Raw genomic sequence first — 10,498 nt, forward strand, 5'->3', positions numbered from 1 at the left:
CTAAATGTTCTTTTCAATAAGACTAAAATACACAGAGATTTTTTTTTTTTGATTTTTCGAGACAGGGTTTCTCTGTGTAGCTTTGCGCCTTTCCTGGAACTCACTTGGTAGCCCAGGCTGGCCTTGAACTTACAGAGATCCACCTGGCTCTGCCTCCCGAGTGCTGGGATTAAAGACGTGAGTCACCACTGCCTGGCTTCACAGAGATATTTTTTTTTTTTTTAAAGATTTATTTATTTATTATGTATACAGTGTTCTGCCTGCATGTGTCCCTGCAGGCCAGAAGAGGGCACCAGATCTCATTACAGGTGGTTGTGAGCCACCATGTGGTTGCTGGGAATTGAACTCAGGACCTCTGGAAGAGCAGTCTTATTTACGTGCTCTTAACCACTGAGCCATCTCTCCAGCCCCACAGAGATGTTTTTAAGCATTGGGAAAATATTTTAATATTCTAAAACCTGCTAGTGGGCTAACCGTTTCCCAAAGTTAGATCATGTTGGTTACAAAATGCACATTCTTCTTCTTTTTTTAAAAAACAAGTTAAAAATATATATTTATTTTTATTTAATGTATACAAGTGTTTGCTTGCATATATATATTTGCACCATGTGCATGCCTGGTGCCTATGGTGGACAGAAGAGGGAATTGAATCCTCTGGTACTGTGATTACAGATGATTGGGAGCCACCATGTGGATGCAGGAAACTGAACCCAAGGCCTCTCTAAGGGCAATAAATGTTTTTAAATCATTGAACTGTCTCTCCAGCCACCTCATGCTTCTGTTTTGAATGTGGAGCACTGGGGATAAAATAGTGAAAAAATTAAAGTAGCGTTGTGGTAGTATGAGTGTAATTGGCCCCCATAAGCTCATAGAAAGTGGCATTATTAGGAGGTGTGGCTTTGTTGAAGTAGCTATGGCCTTGTTGGAGGAAGTGTGTCACTGTGGGGGCAGGCTTTGAGGTTTCCTATGTTCAGAATACCGCCCAGTATCTGAGTCTGTTTCCTGTTGCCTCCAAGATGTAGGACTCTCAGCTTCTTCTTTAGCACCACATCTGCCTGCAGGCTGCCATACTCCCTACCATGGTGATATTGGACTGATCCTGTGAAACTGTAAGCCTCCACCTCAAATAAATGTTTTTCCTTTATAAGAGTTGCCATGGTCATGGTGCCTCTTCACAGCAATGGAAACCCTAACTAAGACAAGTGTTGTCTCTTCAAACACATGGAATTCACAGGCTAGTTTTTATTAAATTGAATGGAAAGGATGTAATGTCCTGAGATAAGTGTTGGATTTATCATCAATGAAGTCCTGTGCAACTTTGGGGAAGACCTGACTGGGGCAGCAGGGAAGGAAGAAATGACAGATACATGGTCAGAAAAGCTTGGATCAGTGGACAGCACACTCTGACCGAGGCACAGCAGCCTGGAAAGTCAATGCATTTGTTCTACATAGCTGAAGGTCTCTGTAGGTGAGCAGGCTCAGGTTGCAGTCATCTGTGAGGAGGAAGCTGTGGTTGATACTTTCTACATACAGTTGCCATCCATGCTTGAACCAAGGGAAGGCCTTGCCATTTACCTGAGTCTGACCCAGGAAGGCCTAGTCATTGCCACAGGTCTGAGGTGTTGGGGCCCTTGATATGGCCATGATCATGTCATGAATGCTCATCCATTCAGGGTGCACTCACTCCCTACACTCTGTTAAATGCTAAACTGTTTCTGAATGAATGAAGGTAAAAAATCATCATATTCAAATCAAATTCTGTACCTGTGCAATGTATTTAGGTAGCTATTTGAAGGTGTGTAGTGGGTAGCTGTTCCAGCTTTGACCTGGAAGCAGTACCCCTAGTGAGGCTTCTGGTAACTGCCACACCTACCTATGACCTGCCCCTGGGGCGGGGCGAATACAGGAGCCCTTAAGAACCGAGATCTGGGAGGGCTGGAGAGATGGCTCAGTGGTTAAGGGCAGTGGCTGCTCATCCAGAGGTCCTGAGTTCAATTCCCAGCAACCACATGGTGGCTCACAACCATCTTCTGGTACCCACTTCTGGCTTGTAGGCAAACATGCTGACAGAATACCATATACATAATAAATAATTAATTAAAAAAAAAAAGAACCGAGATCCGGATCTGCTCGCTCTCTTGGCTCCTTGTGATCCTGGATGCTGGATGGCAGACGACCGAGCAGAGTCTTCCAGAGAACACTGCTGGACTGTACCCCACCTCTCCTGGATCCTGTAACCAACCCCTTTACTGGCTATAAGTTACCCCCAAATAAACCTCCTTTTTAAACTACATGGAGTTGCCTTAATAAATCCCCCAGTAAAGGTGTGGAGACACAGCCACTGTCACTGAGAGTAATACTGAAGAAGAGGTAATTTTCTGCCTTTTGTTAGAGGTTGCTAATACCAGGATGTAATGTCCCGAGATGGGTTAGACATCTGTATGTAGTGTCTTGTCTAGGATATTAAAGATCTGTTTCTGTGATACAGAGAGGGCAAGGGTGTGCTGGGTACAGGCCAAATCAGAATATATACTTATATTACCATTTGTGAGAGGTCTTTTTCCAACTGAGATATTCCCTTATTTACAACAAGAAACTATAGATAGAATGACCGTTGTTTTCTTAGATTTATTATCACCTAGTGCACCTAAAAGTTTAGTGCTAGGTTAAAATAATATGAGATGAGACATGGCAGGAAACAATGACTTTTCTACCTGCATCACATGGTATTTTGGAGGATACCCCAAAATACGTGTAATCCTATGTTACACTGCAGTGTGGCATTGATACCCCTCTTCCCTCTCATTAAGAGGTGAGGTTTGCTGTGTATGCCCTTGAATTTGGGTAGCCCCATAGGTACTTTGGCCAGCGGCAGAGTGGAAGTAAAAACGTGTTAGTTCTTGGGGAGCGGTCATTAACTGTTCGTTACCTTTCTGGTTATTAGGAAACAGTTTCTGCTCTGTAAACAATGATTATTTTTGCTATGCTCTCTCCAGAACATGCTATGGAAAACCAAAGTCACACAGAAATTTTTTTTGTGTCAACTCGACACAAGCTAAAGTCACATTGGAAGAGGTTGAGAAAACTCCCCCACCAGATTGGCCGATGGGCAAGAGTGTGGGGCACTTTCTAGGGCCCAGATAGCTCAGTCGGCAGAGCATCAGACTTTTAATCTGAGGGTCCAGGGTTCAAGTTCCTGTTCCGGTGCCAGATATAGAGCACCCAGGGTTCCCAGGGATTTCGCTGTGTTTGGCGTGTGTGGGATGTCTGAGGCAAAAAAAAACTACGTATACTGTGCTCTTATGTCTGTTAACTTTATTCCTCTAAGACAAAATTCTATCAATTCAGCTACAGCTCTGTCGGACATTCAGGGCAGGAACAACTCTAGAGACACCAAGCTCTTTGTCCATCTACTTTATTTCTCTGGTCTGAAATCCTGTCTCCATAGCTTCAGTTCCGTCCAGTTCCCTAGCTCATAGCCCTGCTAACAACTAAACTCCTTTGCTTCCAGCCTCATCTTGGTCCCCTGTGTCCTCTTTCTCCATCTCTGCTGCTCTCTACTCCTGGCATTCAGAACACTCTACCAGAGATCTGCTCACCCTCTACAGAACCTCTGTCGTCCTCTCTTCTCTCTCGCCATGCTGTTCTGTCCATTTATTACAGAAAATGGGCGGGGGGTAGAGTTAGTAACCTAGGAGTTCAGCATGTCTGGAAATATTTGGGCATGCAAGAATTTCATAGTAGAAGACAGCTGGAATAGTAAAGGCTGGATAGCACCAAATATTCATAATACATGGCTTGCCTCTTGACAGACCCTTGGCCGGTCAAAGTTCAGCTTTAATACACAGCTGAATCTCTATGATATATTCTTGTGGCCCTTTATCCTGGATGCTATAAGGAAGCAGGCTCAGCAAATCATAGAGAGGAAGCTAGTAAGCAGTGTTCCTCCATGGCCTCTGCTTCAGTTCCTGCCTCCAGGTTCCTGCCTTGAGTTTTCCCTGATTTCCCTCCATGATGGATTGTGAGTAGGAGCCATAAGGTGAAATAAATCCTTTCCTCCCCAAGTCGCTTTTGGTCATGGTGCTTTCTTTATCTTATCAACAGAAACCCTAACTAATCCAAGTGGGTGCTTGCTGATCGTTGAGAGGATAACTTCCATCTGAACGAACCGTCTTGGATGCCGGGCTCAGCTGAGGCTCACAGTCGTTGACTTCCTACATCTGCATGAGTGGCCCCCAGAAACAGGCAGTCAGCTGAGCCTGGGCACAGACCATGAAGGTAAGCACTTTGTTTTATTAAAATTATTGCTAGATATAAAGATGAATTACCCTTGGTATATAAAATATTACCCAATAAAAAACATTTCAAAATTGAGCACTGAGAACAGAAATAATATTCATTTTTCTTGCTATAAGCTCCTCTAGGTAAGGAGATGGGGGTATTTAACATTGGGTCCCCAGTATTCAGCTGCACTCAATAAATGCTTGTTGAATACGTGACTGTTCTCTAACATGTTATACTCAACCCTATTTTCTTATTCATTGATATCCTTCCTTATTTGGCCATAGTTAGCTATTTTATAAATTGAATTAATTATCTTCCCCTGTGATTGCTGAAGAGCATGGCTCTGATGAAAAAGTTCCAGCACATTTTTTTTAAGTGATTAGTAACCCTGATACTCACATAAGGCTTTAGCAGTATTGTAAATATATAGGCCTCTAGAGATAGTGTTAAACACATAAAACTAACTGGTCTTTAGTTTTGTTTTTTTTTTAATTTATTTATTATGTATACAGTGTTCTGCCTGCATGTGTCCCTAAAGGCCAGAAGGGGGCACCAGATCTCATTACAGGTGGTTGTGAGCCACCATGTGGTTGCTGGGAATTGAACTTAGGACCTCCGGAAGAGCAGTCAGTGCTCTTAACTGCTTGAGCCATCTCTCCAGCCCTAGTTTTTAGATTTATTTTAACTATTCTTTTTTTTTGGAGATCACAATATAATTACACCATTGCCCTTCCCTTTTCTCCCTTCAAATCTGGCTCAGGGATCATTGCAGAAGAGGAGTCATTATGATTGTAAGAGCCAGAGGATCCAGGAGGGTGCTGTAAAATTGTGTCTTTTAGGAATGTCAGAAGCTACAGCCATAAAGTCTCACCAATATGACTGCATAAACATGAGATGAACAACGAGGAGAAGAGTACACATGCTAATGTGGATAGGGGTGTTGGTGTCGGGGAGCCTAGGAACCATCAACCCTATACAAAGAACGACAGGCAACCAAGGAATTCTGAGTGAGGAGACTTAGTCTTCTCCAGGGGAAAATGTATCAAATGGTTATGAAATACTAAATGGTCAGCCCTGAAAACATACATACACGTAATATTATACAGATTGACCAGGTTTAATTTTTGGCCCCCACTGATTTAGAAAATAAGATGATGATGTCCTTTTATTTATTTTGACAGAGTCTCATGTAGCTGGACTCGAGCTGGCCATGTAGCCTGATCCTCATGCCTCTGCCTCTCTTGGAATCCAGGATTACAATCATACACTACCACAACTGCTTTTTGTCATGCTGGGACAGCTTTGTGCATGATAGGCAAGTGGCTCTATCAACTGAGCTATATCCTCAGCCCTTAAATTCATGTTAAAAATAATAATCAAAAAAGTATCTCCGATGAGTAAGACTATAGGAAGAATGCTTAAAGATTCTTTAAAAAATTCTAGATGAAACCAGGAGAATGCCTCTGCATGTTATGATGTTTTATGTAACTTACACTGAACAGAGGGTGGTCTTATTCTACAAAGAGTATCCACAAGACAGAAAATCAACCACAGAATGGGAGAAGAAATGGCTTGCAGAGTCTTAGCAGCAGTGACATCCTAACAGCTCCCAGGCTTGATTTCCTGTCTTTCAGGTTTTGCCTTCTTGCCCTCAGGTTGCATGAGGTACAACAGTGCAATACGTTTCTCCTCTCTACCCCGAGGCTGGAGACAACAGTTCATAGTCACAGTGGACTTACTGAAACCAAAGAATCTTGCCTAGTTATTAGACTCCCTAATGCCCAGGAGACACATAATCATTTCTAAAGGAAAACATTTAAACAGACAACAGGTGGTTCATTCATAACTCTTATCTTCTTAGGAACCTGAGCAGTCCCTGCATTTTGGCATCTCTATTCATTATATTCATTAATTGTTTATAGGTTTTATCAATTATGTCTCCACTACCCTCCTGTCCAGCCACCTTCTATACTCTTCTCCGTTTATGAGTTTTTAGTTTTTTCAATATTTTTTATTTTCTCATTTGTTGTGTATTTATTGAAAGTTTGTGTGCAACTTCACATAACTCCTCCCCTCTCACCCTCACATTTGAAAAAAAATCCTTTTTTGTTTCTCTGTATAAGTCTTGGCTGTCCTGGAACTCACTCTGCAGACCAGGCTGGCCTTGAACTCAGAGATCTACCTGCCTCTGCCTTCTGAGTGCAGGGATTAAAGGCATAGGCCATTACTGCCTGGCTGAAAAATATATTTTAAAGATTTACTTTTTTTATGTGTATGTGTTTATCTATATGAGGATATGTTATTTTTCTGTCAGCTTAGTGGCTGTACTTGAATCTACTGATATTTTAACTACCATCTGTGGCCAGTGGCCCCCTCAGTTAGTGTCCCCACCCCTTGCCACCTAGGCTGCTGCCTGGTGGGACTTCTGGTCCCACTGACACCAAATGTAGTTTTTAACTAAGTCTCTATCATTCTATTTACCAGTAAAGACTTAGAAGTCAGATGTTGGGGTGAAAACTTATTAGCCCAGAGAGGCTGAGAAGCAACCAGCTGACCTTCCCTTTTGGTGGGAGACCCAGCAAGAGAGCATCTCTCCAGCTGTCCCAAACCAAAAAGACTGAGAAACTCCAAGTCCTTCATGACTCCTTCCTGTGCATCTCTCTATCCATCTTCCTGGTTCCTCTGTACTCTCTATGACTAATTCCTGTCAACTAGTTGCTGGCTCTAACCCCCCCCCCCATCCAAGGTTAATTTTATTAACACAGTCTTGGGTTTCACAATGCAATCAAATATCCCACAACAGGGATGCGTCATTTGTGTGTGGGTACCCATGGAGGCCAGAAGAGGGTGTCAGATCCCCTGGAGCTACAATTATATGCAATTGTTACCTGGCTAGTGGGTCTTGGGGACTGAACTCAGGTCCTATGGAAGAGCAACAAGCATTCTAAACTGCTGAGCCATCTTTTCAGCTCCTGAAAGAGATAGTAAATCCAGAGGGAAACAACTTTGTTTGATGAAGCCTGTCTAAATCTCTCAGCCTTCTGTAGATGGCCTTTTCTGTTTCCACTCTGAGAAGATGAATATAGCAAGAATTCCAAGGGAGTCTGCTTATGGGGTATAATGATTTATAGTTTTATTAGTTAGAACTTTCTTATTTAGACAAAGGGGGGACATTTGGTGGATACCTGTTCTACCTATGACCTTGAAGTACCAGCCCCTGGGGTGTGGCCTTGGGGCTACCCTTAAGACCTGAGAGACTATACCCTTAAGACATATGCTCACTCTCTCCCTCATGGCCTTGGATGGTACAGACTCACTCAGGTGGCAGAACAGTATGGGACAGGACCTTAGCCTTCTAGGACCCTGCAAAGATTCGCCTATTCTGTTTAGTGAATTGTCTTTTCCAATTTATGTCCTAATAAATTCATTATACCCCTTAAGCAGACTCCCTTGGGTTTCTCAATATAGATGAAAATATTATCATTGGCCTAGTTTGTACAACTAGAAGGTTCCAGATCTAAGAGTCAGTTTTGCTTTGAGTGTGAGACACTAAATAACTACATCTCTTGCCGTGCAATCTAAGGAAAACACTTGACAAAGTCCTTACTCAGTCACATGCTTTTCCACTGGGGCTCTGATGTGCTGGTTACATCATGGCTCTTTCCACCTTCAGACCATTCCCAGGCCCTGAAGACTGATCCAGGGCAAATGGTTGCTCAAAAGCTAGTGGTACCGTTTTGGAGTTTTAGTAAATTTGTGCTGACAGTCTGGGAGCAGATGCAGTGAGGAGGAAGGTTCTAGGTGGGTCTGCTTTTTTGATTTGGTGTCAGGTGCTTTCCTGGAAGCTGTGACATAAATTTGTCTCCTTCCTGGATGTCCAAATTTTCTTCAGAACTTTGGCCCAGTCCTAAATTCTTTAAAGTGTAGTTCTATGGATAACTCAGTGGCCTGCCAGTTCCTAAGGTGAACACATAAACGGTCCATCTTAGGTGCAGTTTAAGCAGTGTACAGGCTGGTGTTTGGCACTACGCTAAGTAATTCAGATAAAGTAGTAAATTTACTCATCACAGGGCGTGTTTGAGGTGTGATATTAGGACTCTTATTAGAAAGATGAGAAAATGGAAGTCTAAACATGGTTTAGAATGCATAAGGGGGACAATGAGTAAAGAAAGTGGATTTAAACACTTGGCAGTTCTCACAGTCCGTAATCTTGACCATGATGGTATGCTGCCTCCTGAGCAGACTATATAAAAGGGACCATGGTCCTGCAGCTCAAAGCAACCAGAAAGCATTTTTTATCTGCAACTTTTCCTATCTGTCGTTGCTCTTCCATCTTCTCAGGTAATCTTTAACCTCTTTCCTGAACTCCAAATGTCATCTAAATTTCCAATTTGATAGGAGCTAATGATCTGGTATTTCTATTATATCGACTTATTTTAGTGTTCCTCCTACCCCAGCCGTGAAAGAAAGTAATATTCATGAGACACAGGCTTGGCCTTTCTTTCACTTAGCGCAAGGCAATAAGTACCTCTTCCCCCTTCATGATACTGGTAACTTAGTTAGGGTTTCCATTTCTGAGATGAAACACCGTGACCAAAAAGCAAGTTGGGGAGGGAAGGATTTATTTGGCTTACACTTCCAGATCATAGTCCATCACAGGAGAAAGTCAGAATGGGAACTCAAGCAGACCTGGAACCTGGAGCAGGAGCTGATCAGAGGCCATGGAGGGGAGCTGCTTATTGGCTTTCTTCCCATGGCTTGCTCAGCCTGCTTTCTTATAGAACCCAGGACCACCAGTCCAGGAATGGCACCACCCACAATGGGCTGGGCCCTTCCCCGCTGATCACTAATTGAGAAAATGCCTTAGGCAGGCATCTCAACTGAGGCTCCTTCTCTGATGACTCAAGCTTGTGTCAAGTTGACATACAAAACTAGCTAGCACAGTAACTATTTCCCTCAGTAGTGTTATATTATTGACTGAAATGTTCCTAGACTTCTGCCTTAGCTACTTTTCTATTGCTGTGAAGAGACACCATGACAAAGACAACTTATAGAAGAGTTTATTGGGGGCCTGCTTACAGTTCTAGAGGGTTGAGTCTATGACCATCATGGCTGGGAGTACAGCAACAGACAGGCAGACAGTGCTGGAGCACTAGTTGACCTTATATCTGACCTGTAAGCAAGAGGCAGAGAGAGCAAGAGAATGGGAATGACCTGGGCTTTTTATACTTCAAAGCCTACCCCCAGTGACATACCTCCTAATCCTTCCTAAGCAGTTCCATCAACTGTGAACCAAGTATTCAAATGTATGAGCCTATAGTGGTCATCCTCATTTGTACCATCAATTTCTTGGTGTGTGGTGTATACAGTGTTATGTAGATGTATGTGTACATGAATGTAATGGCCAGAGGTAACACTAGGTGTCACCCTCTGTGGCTTATTATATTTTTAGTTGTGAGCCTAGCCTTTACCAGCTGAGCTACCTTTCCAGCCCTATTATCTTAATTTTTGAGAAAGCATCTTTCACTAAACATTGAACTCACCAATTCATCGAGTCTGGTTGGCCAGTCCAGAGATTCTCCTGGCCCCACTTCCTGGGAACTGGAATCAGTAGCATGTGCCACTGCATCTGGATCTGTACCCAGATCCTCATGATTGTGTGGCCAACACTTGACTCTCTTCTCAGACCTTGAAAAAGCCCTAGTTGTAAAGATTGCTTATTTATGGCAGGTGCATTTTTACTTTGCCAATTCATTTATGGTTTAGTCTTGTCTATTTGATCTGGTTACAGAATACTTTAAAAAAATTTGGAGTTTTCATTTTTTTAAATTTTACAATACTATTCAGTTCTACATAACAGCCACAGATTCCCTTGTTCTCCCCCTTCCTGCCCCCCTCCCCTTCCCCCCAGCCCACCCCCCCATTCCCACCACCTCCAGATCAAGGCCACCCCCCCAAGGACTGATGGACCATAGATGCATCACCCATTCAGAAAAAAAACGTTAGGGGTTGGAGAGATGGATCAGCCCATAAAGGGCTGGTCTCACAACCATAAAGACAAGGCCCTTCAATTAGGAAATATTGGCCTATTTTTAATTTCTTCTGATGGTAGTTTGATAGACCTGTATTAATATGTCTGGTTAACAATCATTTTGCTCAGTTGACATCATTCTAGTAAAAATAAGAGTGAAATCTGGTTGTGTGCAGTATGCCT

The 10,498-nt window shown here is 42.8% G+C and overlaps 1 non-coding gene across 1 annotated transcript; it reads left to right on the forward strand.

The window, feature by feature from the left end:
- Nucleotides 1-3,134: 3,134 nt before the first annotated feature.
- Trnak-uuu (transfer RNA lysine (anticodon UUU)) lies at nt 3,135-3,207 on the forward strand. Its single transcript has one exon. It is a non-coding gene; the product is annotated as a tRNA-Lys (tRNA).
- Nucleotides 3,208-10,498: the final 7,291 nt, after the last annotated feature.

This window comes from Peromyscus maniculatus, chromosome 16 (genome assembly GCF_049852395.1).
Source record: "Peromyscus maniculatus bairdii isolate BWxNUB_F1_BW_parent chromosome 16, HU_Pman_BW_mat_3.1, whole genome shotgun sequence".
NCBI classification, from domain to species: Eukaryota; Metazoa; Chordata; class Mammalia; order Rodentia; family Cricetidae; genus Peromyscus; species Peromyscus maniculatus.